Raw genomic sequence first — 14,026 nt, forward strand, 5'->3', positions numbered from 1 at the left:
GCTCAGCTACGGTGACAACGAGACGGTGGCACGTCGGGATTTGGCACAGTAGCGGCGTTGGGGGGTGGTGTCAACGCCGCAGAGGGGCTTGGTCACCCCAGATCTGTGGCGCAGCTCTCAGCCGGACCTTCCTCAACCTTGGTTCTCTCTCACTTCGGCCAGATCTAACCTCCTCGGACTCGCTCGTCGCCGGCCTCCCCTGAAGTCTCTCAGTGAGAGGTCGACTAAGCTCGCGACCCGACTTCTCTCTTGCTTACTCTTCGATTCCTCCCCCGAAGTCTCTCAGTGGGAAGATCTCGGAGTTCGCTCTGTCCTCGACGGAGCTTGTGGCTAGGGGTGAGCGGTTCCCGGTTCCGGTTTAGTTCCGTCTGGAACATGGAACCTACCCTCGGGTACAGGTTCCTCAATTTTTGGAACCTGGAACCTACCCGTCAGAACTAAGAACCTGGAACCTACCCTATTACAGGTTCCATAGTCTGTTTCGGTTCCAACAGGTTCTTTTTTTTTTTTTTCATTTTCACAGGATTAAAACAGCGCCACAACATGATCAATAACTGTTTAGAAAACTCTTGATACTCGCAAGGTCATGAACTAATTGAAGCTTCATTCATGAATCAATACATAAAACGGGGAATAACATGCACAAAATCAATTGTCGATTGTTTTTTCCCATCTTCTTATCACTTATCTCTCTGGTACAACTTGCATATTTGTACATGGCGATCTCAGAAAACCAAACAAATTCAACGAAACAAAACCACACCCAAATTCAGCCCGACCACATCCAAACAAACAACCAACCGACGCTCAACGAATGGGCTATTCCCAACAATCACAAGTGATGCCGAACGAAAGAGGGTCGTCGAAATTTGCAAGAAAAATCAAATCTTTGCGCTCTCGGCTTACTCATCTCGTCGGGAGTCAGGAACCGGCGGCGACCCGTGGGCTTGCCTTAGAACTTTACCCTCCCCATGGCTCAGAGACGCGCTTCCCGACTTGCAGAACACGATTCGGGCACGTAAGAGAAGATCGATCCAGATCTGCAAGGAGACGATCGGCCTCATTCTCGACGCGATTGGGTGGTTATTGTTTCGCGAGGAACGAGAATCTTCCGCGGAAGAGCCAAAGAGAGATGGAGCTGAATCAATTCCTTCTTCCCCCTTTTCACCTCCCCCATTATCTCCGAATCATAACCCGAACAGGAAAAACCAAATACACTTGTTTTCCACGGTTCCTATATAAAAAAAGAGAGAATAAATTAGTAGTCAATAAGTCAAGGGCAAGCACGTGGCAACGGTGGCGCGACAGCAACGAAGACACGAGTCTCACGGCACCAACAGCAGCACGGACGACGCAGCGAAGACGGCGGCGATCGCGGCGAAACCCACGACCAAGGGGGGAAGAGCTCGGTTTTGGCAGAGGCGGTGGCGGTTCGGAGCAACGACGGCCCGGACGGCCGAGTGAGCGGCGGCAAGAGGTGGTCATGGTGGCTTGGGACGGCAGCGAGGGGTGGCGTGGATGGTGCGACAGCTCATCGAGCCCAATGGTGAGACGGCTTGTCGGACGAGCGGTGGGTGGTGGTGGTTCGGTGGCCAAGAGGTGGTGGTGAGTAGGGCGTGGGGCGGCAATGTGATGGTGGGTGAAGCAGCAACCAACGAGAAGAAGGAAGAAGAAGAAGAGGAGAAGGAGGGTGGGGTTCGGTCGAGAGAGGGGGAAAGAGAAGAGAAAGAGAGAAGAAGAAAAGAAAAAAAAGAAGGGGGCGGGAAGTGACGTGAGGAGAGGAAATAGGGGAGAAAAGAAAGAGAGAGAGAGAAAAAAGAAAGGAGAAGGGGGAAGAATCGACGGGAGGGAGGGAAATCACGTGGGGGAAAGTGACCTGCTAGATTTTTTTTTTTTAAATTCTGACCGGTTCCGGTTCCGGGTCCGGTTCCGATTTCCTTAGGAACCGAAACCGGCACCGAGAACGCGATTCCCGAAAAAGGGAACCGGGAACTAGAACCGGTCTCTTAAGAACCGGGGGAACCCGAACCGGACCCTCCGGTCGGTTCTCCGGTTCCAGTTCTACCCGAGAACCGTGCTCACCCCTACTTGTGGCTTGCTATTTATAGGCGAGGGGGCGGCCGGTTGACGAAGCTTTGACTACCGGTTTTCGCGCATCGAATGGTTCTCCTCGGCTGAACCGGCGTCCCATCCGAGCTTATCGAGCGAAGCGTGCTCGGCATTGATGGTGCCGAGATCTTATCCTTTCCGGCCGACATCAGCCTACTCCCTCGGCCGTAGGCCGTCCCTTCGCGCGTCGATGTCCTCCGTGCGCGTGAGCTACGAGAGGTGTAGGGAAGATGGAAGAAGGAAGAAGAAGAAGAAGAGAAGGGGCTGGGCTAGTTTGTGCGGGCCGGGCCATGGGGCTTGTGCGAGAGAGAAAAGAGGGGAGGGGCTTTGGGCTGCTTTTTTTTTTTTGTTATTTGTTTATTATTCCGAAAAAGACAAAATAAAATAAAAACTTAATTAATAAAATAAAATAAACCTAATTAAAATTGAGGCGTCAACACCTAAGATGGACGAGCTGAGCCTTTGGACTTCTCGGTACTTCCATCGATAAACCAAACTTGCTCGCTGAGCACTTTGGATTTCTTAGTACTTCCATCGATAAACCAAACTTGCTCCCACAAATCTTGTCACTTGCAACCATCCCTAACCTCTAAACCTGTCAAAATAATCACTAAATTTTGAAGAGTTTATCTTAAATGGATTTTAAATTTAAAGGCTGAAATAAATGGGTCTAAATGGGTTGAGTCTAGAATCCATTTTTAACCCACTAGGCTCACCCACACACACACTCTCTCTCTTTTTTCCCTCTTTAACCTTATAAAAATATTTGTAAAAAATCAAAATTATTTTTATTTTTTGTTTACTTTTTCCTTTTTATTTTTTTCTTTCCATTTTTTCCTTTCTTCTTCTTTCTTCCATCTTCCTTGGCTAGTGGCCGACCATGGCAACAGTGACGGCAATGGCGACGGCAGGCCAAGCGAGAGACAAACTTGCAGGAGGCCGGCAAAGCTCAAGCTTGCCAATATGGTGAGATTCGAGCTCGCCGACCTCAAGCATGCTCGAGCTTGCCAATCTAGTGAGGCCAAGACCTCCCCAACATCTAATGAGGCTCGAGCTTGGCTAACATGTGAGACTTGAGCGCGCCAAAACTTGTCAACGTGTAGCAACGCTCGAGCATTAGATCAAGACTCAAGCCCATTGGCCTATGGCGAGCTCGACCTCTCCGAATCTAGCAAGGTGGAGCCTCACTTGAGGCCGGCAAGGTTCGGCTCATCGGAATATATATATAATTCTATTTTTAAAATAATAATTAAAAACAATTAAAAATTCTATTTAAATATATATAAACTATTAAAAGAAATGCACAGAGGAAAATCAAATTAGATTTTTCATACCAAACGTCAAAAAATATTTTTTAATTTATTTTCAAATTTTAGGCAAATACCAAAAAAATATTATTATTCTCCTAGAAAATGACTTCATAAAAACATTTTTCAAGAAAAAAATGAAGCATCCATTTTCTTAAAAAAATTATAAAAATTGTCCATTAAATTTGTATTGAATGAAGTGTTTTAGCTATACCATTTTTGTTAAATTCATAAAGGTTTGGAAGTATTTTAGCAATATAATCTTAAAAAAAAAATCATAAGAACAAGTTTTCATAAATTGAGTTATATATAGAAGTATTTTCGCGATACGAGTTTGGTTAAGTATGGGTTGTGTATGGGTATAGGTAAAAAAATTTACATTACACATAAATATGTAATAAACAGGTTAACGGGTTAATTTGGGTTGGATCATTTATAATTTGACCCAAACCCGACCTAATCCACCCCTTTAACAGCTCTACTAACCTTCCGTCATCAAATGAAAAGCTGTTGCTGGACCACCACGCTCCCAGACACGGAAATTTATCATCACCGGCCACCCCATGAAGTAGTGCAAAGCACAGAACAGATCGAAAGAAAGTGGACGCGACAACACTCCCAGAAACGACACACTATGGCAGAACTCATCATGCTCAGCAACCATGAAAAAGGCGTCTATCACGTAATACATATAGATATGCACTCAAGGTATTTTACGATCGGGAATAAACTCACACAGATTCGGTTCCTGCATTTCGTCGGACATGCAGCGGGCGCGGTGAGGAGAAGGCATTGACCGTTTTTTAGACCTCGACCTCGGATCTAGACCCAAAGAAATCATCAAGAAACACTCGAAATCAGCCATATCAAGTCACTCGAACCCAGTGCATGGATCAAAGAAAATACCAGTCTTGGCCTCTGATTGGACCAAAAGAGGGTGAAGGTTCACGGGAACAGGGGTTTAATCGCGAAGACTCCTACCTGGCTTGAAGCCGACGGCCGTAAGTTGAGTTCGTGACGAGTCGAACTACAGCCAGCCACCTCTCTTCTAAGGACTTCGAACCAATCAACTAAAGAACTCACTATATATGCTGGGAATCGGGAGAGAGAAGTCGTGATAAGGATGCCGGCTGGAGGTTGTTGGACGGCGACAGTGGAGGTGGGTGGGCGGTCGGGTGGGGTCCAGAGAGAAAGAGACCCACAGAGACAAGCAAAGGGAGATGTCAGACTGAGAGGAGGAGAAGGCGAATGGCTCAGTGAGAGGACGCCAGCAATGGCTGCGACTGGTGGTGTTGACTGACTCGAGAATGAGGTTGAGGTAAGGGGGAATGGAGAAGAAAAGAGTACGTGTGATTTAGACCAAATGAATAAAAAGAGTGCGCGTGAGGACGAAGGTGAGCATATACGTGAGAATGGAAAAAGAAGACCGCCGTTTTCCCGCCCGCCGGATTTAAAACTCCATTTTTCATCTTAAATTGACTATATTAACCGTGTAAGTCCCACTTTGGACTTAGTTTATTTCTCATTTAGACGAAACTAATCATGCTTCTCTTGAACAATATTTATTAAGGTGAAATGTGGAGCCCGCTCTCAATTTAAGATTCATGCTTGCCTTTCTTTTCTTCTTTTTTGGTTTCTTTTTTTTTCTTTCTCCATTTGAAATGGGGTGTACCTCTTTTCAAAAAATAATAATTATTTAATAGATAGCTAACTAATTATTTGACAAAAAAGATAATTATTGTGTCAATGAATTGTATACTTCTTTTTTTAATAGAAAACTATTATTCAAAAAATAACCGAGGGAAAAGAACCATTTGCCAGTTTTAGTGCGCATTTCATTTATATATGTCATTATGTTGTAGTTTATTTAGTGAATTTGATAGTCAAATTTTTAATTATTCTATTGTGTGATGTATTAAATATTTTGAGTGACCCCGATCTGTTCCTTTTCAAAAGGATAGTTAATCAAACCTAATCCAATCTTTCTTCTTAACATGTAATTAAAATATTATGTCGATCACGATAATTACTCCTATCGTAACCAAGAAGAACATATTTGTCTCTCTTTTAATTTTTTATATAGACGACATAATTTTAAGCATGAAGATACGCCCACAAATTACTTAAAAAAAAAAAACATCTCGCTTTAGAAAATTACTTTGTAATATTTCAAATGAACTTGTTGACTTGATTGATTATTGTTCTCCATTCACAATTTTGTCATCGAGGATACAATTAAGCAATAAAACAATATTATCTTCCATAGTGACTACATTACCAAAAAAAAAATGCAACAAAAATATGAGTAAATTGTGTAACCACAATATTGAAGTAAAAAATTCACTATCATGAGTATAACCTAGGGAAATAAAGTAAACAATATGTACATAAAATTAACATACTTTACTCCGATATATGATTAGTGCTTGCTCAAATGTGTGATTTTATTGTATTTGTGAAGTTAATCATAGTTTTGACTCTATTACTTTAATCCATCATTCAGTTTGATTCAAAGTTGTGTTGCTCAAAAGACTAGCACTTATTTGCGTTTTCAACATGCAACCTATTTTATAATCTCAGGAGCCAATTGATACATGAGCAATTTCAAAGCTATTGTCTATTTAATATGTCTTGTGTAAAAATGAATATGCTGTATATTTTATAAATTGGTATTACCTAAATTTTACAACTAAAAAGATACATTATATGATGTAACTATATTGAGTATTTTTGTTGGGTTCAGCAAGTCGAAAGTGTTTTGAAAACCGATACAAAATCTTCTTTTAAGTTTATTCCTATAATTAATCAAATTATATAAAGCCATCTTCATGAGTTATCTAAAAGTACAATCAACCTTACTAATAAAAAAAAGTGAAGTGCGAAGCATGGACAAGACCACTAGAACAACTAACAAATAAGCAATAAATATAAGTGCACTAAAAATTCTAAAACTTATCGTGAAAGTACAATGAGTCTTCAAACTTTTAAAAAGTACAATTAAGCCTAAAAATTGTTACAAAAGTATAATTGAATCCTAAAATTTTCAAAAAAATATAATCAAATCTTAAAATTTATCAAATTGATCCAATCAAGTTCTTCCGTTGATTTTAGTATTTGAAAGTTTTAGGACTCACTCACACTATTATGACAAATTTTTGGATTTTCAGTACATTTATCCCGAAACAAAATAAAAGACATTTAAAGCATAAGTGAAACACATTCATAACTCACTCCTTGGATATTAGTGAGTATATAGCCAAAAAAAAAAAAAAGGCACAACCTTTTAACCCAGGAATAAAAATAATATCGCCTGAAAAAATCCTAAAAAGAGGGAAAGCTCAACCTTTCCCTCGTAGGACAAAAATGATGTGCGTTATAAATTCTGTTTATTCTCATCGTAAGTCGTCACGCGTCGTCCTACATGGATCATGGTGCTGACATGCACAGTGGACCCCATCTATCATGACCACAAACGACATTTACAAAAGGATAAAAATCTGACAACAAAAATTATACACTAATTTTGATGACAAAGATTATGAATTAATAAATAAAGAAAAAAGACGCCATCTTGCTCTGTGTCAGCACAATTAGCCATATAGGATAAATGCGGTGATTAAATGATGATAATGGCCATGGCTATACTTAAACTCTGTCGATTAGAGGAGAGATAGGATTTCTTGATTTCTTGATATTTTGAGAGGGAAGTTTATCAGGAAATAACTAATTTGAGTATATTACTTCTCCCCGAGGTTGCTTCCATTTTTTTAATTACTCTTCCCTTGGATTTATTTCAGGTGTTGAGATCTAATTCCTTCTCCACTAATCACGTCATTCTCTTCTAAGCATTCATGAAGTTTTGCACAACATTGCGAAGTCCCATAGGAAACATTCTGGCTCGGAGAAACTAACATATATTTGGAAATCCATTAATTTTCTTTATTACTTTTTAACTTCTTATGCATAAGTGATTTTTCCCGGTGAAAGCTTGCTACACAGTTGGTTTGCAGGATAGTTATTATATTTCTAGTTCAATCTGATGAAGCAATTATTCACTCATTGGATTCAAAAATTGGATAGAAATAGCTATATTCTCAAAATAGTAATAGCTATTCCTAGGATGCGAAGTATTTAATAGCTATTCCAAGTAGCCAAGAATAACTTCAATTTTCATAGTTCAAAATGACTTATAATTAATTATCTTAAATTAAAGGATAATAAAATATTGTTTATCATACTTGAAAATTTCAACTATTTAAATTTACTGTTGAGTCATAGTATAAGAGATTTTGATCTATAATTAAAATAATTCATCCTAAAATAATAAGTTATAGAAAGCATGAATATGATTAATGTTTCAAGTTACTTTTAGTGAAATAAAAATTGGAAAAATTATCAAGAAAGTCCTAAACTAATTGCATGTGTGCTAGTGTAATTATAAACATTTTAATTACATCAATTTAGTCATAAATTTTTCACGTTTGCCAATTGAGTCCATACAACCACTTTTAACTTGAAATTATTGACGTGTATGCCGGCTTATCTTATGTGATATGACCAATGGATATGAACAATTTTTTTAAAAAATTTAAATATTTTTCGTATTTTTATTAATATTCATTGTTTTCGTTTCTTCTCTTTTCCTTGTTTTCTGTTTTTCTTCACTGTGGCCAGTAAGGTCGTTGAAGCTCGCTGGCCACTGAGCGCAAGCCATGAAACCCTTGCCAAATGCCAGCGAGGGTAGCCTAGACTTGTAGTTTTTGACATGGTAGCCTTGCTCTGGTTTGGGTGAAGGTAGCCATGTCCTCACCAATAGCAAGTAAAGCTGCCTTTACCTGCAACCGTCCTCACCCAGATCTACACGATGGCCGTCATTGGCCACAGTTGAAAAAAGAATAAAACAAGGAAAATGGACAAAAAGGAAAAAAGAAAAGAAAAAAAAAGAGTTTCAAAATAAAAAATTATCCCAACCGTGCCACATAGGACGATTGGTTTTTATGTCAACGATTTCCAACCAAAAATTGGCCCGATAGGCTTAATTGGTAAAGTGAGAAAATGTTTAAAACTAAATTGCCATACTTCTCATTCCATCTTAATAAAATATAATGTGTTGCAATATGCATTGGAATAAAAAACTCTGGGGTAGGAATACTAAGAGTATAAACACATTTACTAAAGAGTGTGAGATATGAACGTAATTGGACTTCTGCAATCCTGATCCAAGAAGTAAGACAACCTTTGTATAATCCAAAAGTTCATCTAATATATAATTTTTTTAAAACAATAGTAAAATATTTATGACTAATTTCATCAAAAACCTTAAACTGGCATGTTGATGGCATATTTATCTCAAACTTTGGGATCTTTTCACCGGTTTGAGTTAAATACGACCTAGAATACCGGTTCGACATTTTTTGCAACACAATAATTGGTTGGGATAAATGTGATGTGAGTGTACTGGTATGGTGTTTTTTTTTCATTACACGTAAATTAGTTTTGGATAATGTGGCACAAGTGTATCATTTTGGAATTTTTTTGTAGTATTAATCCAAATGCTTAATGGTATAATTATAACTAAGAATATAATAAGTGAAGCCTGAAATTACCCAAAAAATAAAAATAAAATCCCCAACATGCTTTATCACTATTTCACTATTCAAATCTACTTCACTTAATACAGTTTAAAATACACAGCCCTTCCCAGAGATAATAGCTGCTTTGTAGAGGGGAAGCAGTAAAGTGTTGAATTGATTAAAAAGAAAAAGAACAACACCATTGCAAATCCATCAAGAAGTCGCATCACCAATTTACCATTCGCACCTCTTCAGTCCTATAATATACAGACGTGCATTGTATCACTGGAACCATAAACACAAGCACAGTCGAAAACTAAATATGTTGCATGCCTATTTCAAAGGTTTTAGTTTTGGGTTAATACCACGAAAGGATGGCGCTAAATACAGCCCTATATCGACTCCACACACTACCCTCAGGTAGTTGGGGGTCTCTCTTCACTAGCAGAGACCCCACAGTTCTCTCCTGTCCCCTTCTCTCTCCCTGCTGCTCACGCTAAGTCCTTGCCAGCTATCCCTCTCACTGCTTCAAGCCAGTGATTAATCACGAAGAGCATCGAAGGTTCCGGACAAGGCATGAGTCTCGAAGCCGGGAGCAGAGTTGATGGGAAACGGCGAGAGCGGATCCGGCAGCGACTGAGGCCGCAGCGCTCTCCCCTCTCTCCATATGCCGGGTTTCTCCGTCTCTCTCTCTTTTCCATCTCTCCTTTCAGCTGGCACCTCCCCGTGACTGGCAATGGAGGTTGTCCCCGGGTCCTCGCAGCCTCGGATCGAGAATGATCACTACCTCGAACAAGCCTCGATCTAAGCAATGGTGGCATCGCGGGCTTGGAGCTTGAAGCTATGCTGGGCGGCCGACGAGGACAGAGATGGGAATCCACCCCGAAAAAGCTAGCATCCACTGTCTCCACTCGAGAGCAAAGACCAGTAAACAAGTAGAAGACTTTCGCGTGGATTCAGGATGGAACTCTTTTTCGTTGTTCGGAATTTGGGTCGGGTGGCTCCTGTCCGGCGAGCTTTCGAGGATCTGATGATCTCCGTCATTGTTGGTGCGGGAGAGAGAAAGATGAAGGAAGCTGCAGCATTGCACGGGAGGGAATTGCTCAAGTTGGTTAATGGCAGTCACATGATATGAAACAGAGGCCTACGGAAATCCCTTTTCAATTTCGCTCTTGGGGGGAGTGCTCAAGTTATTTGACCAATATTGTCCGTATCATCTCTATTACTTTACACAAATGCCACTGCTAACAGGAAATTCTCATTTTGTGGCGAAACTTCACGCGAGTCTATGCGGGCGCACGATGGAAAGAGAGACGGAGACAGAGAGAACCTGTGAGGGAATAGCGTGACGTGGCGTGGCGTGGCGTGGCGTGGCGTGAAGCAAGAACTGACGAGAGAGAGCGAGAGAGACAGAGACGGAGAGACAGAGAGAACCTGTGAGAAAGTGGCGTGGCCTTACGCGAAGCGAGCAAACCGAAAATTGGCATCGAACTGAGATAGAAGCCAAATGGGCCTCGCCAACACTCCAAACCGACCCTTTGAACTTTTCTTCTATAAAAGAAATGCCTCTTCTTCGCGGCTTGCGAAGGATCACGGTGGCAGCGGTTGTCGTTTGCTTCTTGCGAGACAAAGAAGGGGTGTTGAGAGAGAGAGGTGAGGTACCTGGGATATTTTTAAAAGAAAGAAAAAAGAGAGAAAGGGAGAAGACGCAGAGCAGGAAGAGAGAGAGCGTGCGGCAGAAGAGAGACAACAGAGAGGGCACGTAGTTAACGAAGAGAGAGGACGCAATGAAGGGTTCATCATCTTACAGTCTGAGCCGCCCCTCTGCGGATACCAGTGCTTCGTCAGGTTCCACGTTTCATCCCTTCGCGTAAGTTACAACTTACAACCAATCTAAAAGGGAACTCAGTTCTCTGCTTGTGCTAGAAGATGATGAACAGCATAGGCTTTATACATAATCTAAAAGCCACAGATCAAACGCAGAAATTGCTCAAGGAGCGAAAAAGAGGCCATAAGCTTCAGAGACGCATCGCCCTATGGACAAGAGAAGATAAAAAGGTATCGCATGGTGATTTGTCATTCTGCTATTCGAGGCCACAGATGATGACAAGGAAATCTAAGGAGAACAGACTCAGAGCATCAACCAAATTCTTGCCAAAACCAATTACGTTTGGTCAATCTCTCTTCATTTCCTTTTTTTTTCTTATTTGATAGAGGGGGTGGGCTGACTGTACAGAGAACGGCAGCAAAAGATTCTATACAAAGCTCTTGTAAAATAAACACGAAGAGCACCACTAATGAGGCATACACTTGCTGCTGGTGTAAGAGGCTACTGGAATCACTAAGGTATTGCTAGGATGGACTAGAAAACTGCCAAAATATCGACAATTAAATGTGACAACCAAATATATCTCTATTAATACCTTCTCCATAAACTTTTCCTTCAAAAACTGTGCATGATGAAAGGTGCACCAGCATCTGATAAATCTTGGACCAGCTCCCGCCTCAAGAGAAATATTTTCATGCCATCTGCACATTCGTCGGGGTCAAATTGAGAACCATACCAATCTGTTCACTGATAATCTTCAGATAACCTGCCCATCATCCTTCCTATCCTCCGAAGACGCTTTCATCGCTTCAGCAGGCATGAGAGCAACCACAGCTCTGTGAACTGCTACATTTGCTTTGCAAAGAAGTCTCTGTGGCCTCTCTCTCTTAAGCTTAGCCAAATTAGATGCATACCGTGCTGCGCCAGATGCATCCAACAATTTATATTCATTCATATCCATCTGGTCCCACTGCTCACTATATGGTCTCTGAGAGCCTTCAGACGAAAACTGTTGATGAGAATTCCAATGAAGGGTATTCTTTTTACTGCTCGTGGCTCCCCTGCTGTAGGCAGTGACCACCTGTGAATGTCAAGGAGATGCAATAGCACCAGATTTCTTTGACTTATATCTCTGTAGTCTCGGAGGATAATTTCGATTGAATCCATCATTGCCAATTGGAAAACATCCCTGGCCAGGGACATCTCGTGGAGAATTTCCCAATGGAGATGTCTGTGCCATTTGAGAATTGTCTGCATGTCTATAGTTATGTCCCAAATAGATGGCTCTATCATCTCCAAAACTAGGTCCGTTCAATCTCCTCCCTGACAGGAACAAAAAAATAATGACGTCAAAATTCTGGATCCAAGAAAAAATAACCCTAAAGTGTTCCGCTTAGTTAAATTCACATAACATTACCAAAAGCATGGAAACTGTCCTGATCTCCATGAAAACCTTTGCTTTGCCCCGTGACTGAGAATCGTTTTTGCGACCTTTTGCTTTGATAAGCCCCTAGGTTTCATACAAAAAGCAAACATGGGAGGTCTTTCAGCAGCTGAGGCCTTCTGACATCCATCAGAAGCAGCAGAGTTCCCTTTATTCAAAGCTAGCTCCCACTCTTTCAACTGCCCTGGTACATTTCCCATAATGGTGGCTGCAAAGCGTGAGCATGAATTGAATAATTAATACCATGACATTTAAATCACAAGTTCAAAAAAGTGCACACTATGCGCACACAAAGGTAACAGACAGGATTAATCATGACAGGAAGATCTAATTAACAAAAAGAGACATACAAATTAGCATCTGAGTTTTAATAATATGTCTAACCAACTAATTAATAACTGAACTAATTAAGAGCTAATTTCAAAGGCTATTTGTTTCTTTATTCATGCTCAATGCCCTATTAATTGAAAAACCAAGCATTACCATCATGCATGAAGGCCTAAGAAGTTGATATTACTATATAGCAATTATGCAAGAATGACAAAGGAAGATCACAAAACCAGATATTTCCACATGCTCCAGAGCAGAAAGCAGCCCCATATCAGACAAAATTCCAAAGAACGACTCCAGGAAAAGATAAAAATGAAACGGGCATGGAAGAGAGGAACAGAGCAATCACATACCAACAGGTCCCCCGACAATCCTTTGCATTTCACTCAAACAAAGTACACCCCAAATTAAAACAAAACGAGCATCTCAACATGGAAACGTTCCTCTGGAAAACCGAGTCACAGAAATTGTTCCCAATGGCAGATTAACAGTAATTGCAGAAAGCCAAATTAAATGCAGCAACTCACATAAATATGTATCTGGACAAAATCAATAAACGACAATAAAAAGGATTTTAAAAGGCACCTGAAGAAGTCGAATCAATGGCATTCCCTTCTTTCGCCTCTTCTGCCGCCAATGTTCATAAATACCTCTTACGAGTTACGACTGGTCCTGCACCTAACTTCAAATCGTCCATTTCCTCGGATGTGAAATGGTCACGCTGTAGAGCATGATCTTTCTTCTCAAACATGTCCATTGTCCTGTCAAACATCTCCACATATATGTGCCCATAGCCATTATCATTAACATCTGAAGAACTTTGACGAGATGAAATCCACCTCGCATCATCGCTATCCATGTCATATAGGACACGAGATGGATTCAAGGCCATTTCAATATCTGTTTCAACCTGCTGGAAGTAGATAGCAGAACTGCGAAATGACAGCTCCATTCCATTATCATCATAATCTTCTACCACGCGGACACCAGGAATCGGAATGTTCTTGACTGATGCAGCACGGAAGTTTCGGTTGTAACACTCTTCATGGATCTCCTTTAAAAGAGCCCATTGGCTTCTGTCTGAAAATTTGAGTGTCCACTCTTTCCCTTCTCGCCACATCATAGCATGTGTATACCTGTTAGTGGACCCAGGCTGCAGAAACTGATGTGCTTTATGAGAATATTTTGTGGTTCCTGAAACTTTTACTGCAAGGTTCCACTCATTCTCAACAAGTTCAAGTACCACCTCTGCCCCACTCTCTCTCCATCCCTTGTCCCCCACTGTAATTAACAAGTTCCCATGACATGATAACAACTCCCAGTTTCTTTGAGGAACTCGGGCGACATCTGAGGCCCTCTTTTCATTGGGTGTCCTGATTCTTTTGTGAGGAATTATTCTCTGCTGTGGCTTTGAGCTTGAACCTGAAGTTCCAGA

At 40.9% G+C, this 14,026-nt stretch overlaps 1 long non-coding RNA gene across 1 annotated transcript; it reads right to left on the reverse strand.

The window, feature by feature from the left end:
- Positions 1–11,421: 11,421 nt before the first annotated feature.
- LOC104439398 lies at positions 11,422–13,247 on the reverse strand. The gene is made up of 3 exons (XR_005548985.1): positions 13,177–13,247; positions 12,235–12,469; positions 11,422–12,140 (listed from the first exon to the last, which is right to left on the reverse strand). It is a non-coding gene; the product is annotated as an uncharacterized LOC104439398 (long non-coding RNA).
- Between the last annotated feature and the right edge of the window lie 779 nt (positions 13,248–14,026).

The sequence above is a fragment of the Eucalyptus grandis genome, chromosome 3 (assembly GCF_016545825.1).
Source record: "Eucalyptus grandis isolate ANBG69807.140 chromosome 3, ASM1654582v1, whole genome shotgun sequence".
Classification (NCBI taxonomy): domain Eukaryota; kingdom Viridiplantae; phylum Streptophyta; class Magnoliopsida; order Myrtales; family Myrtaceae; genus Eucalyptus; species Eucalyptus grandis.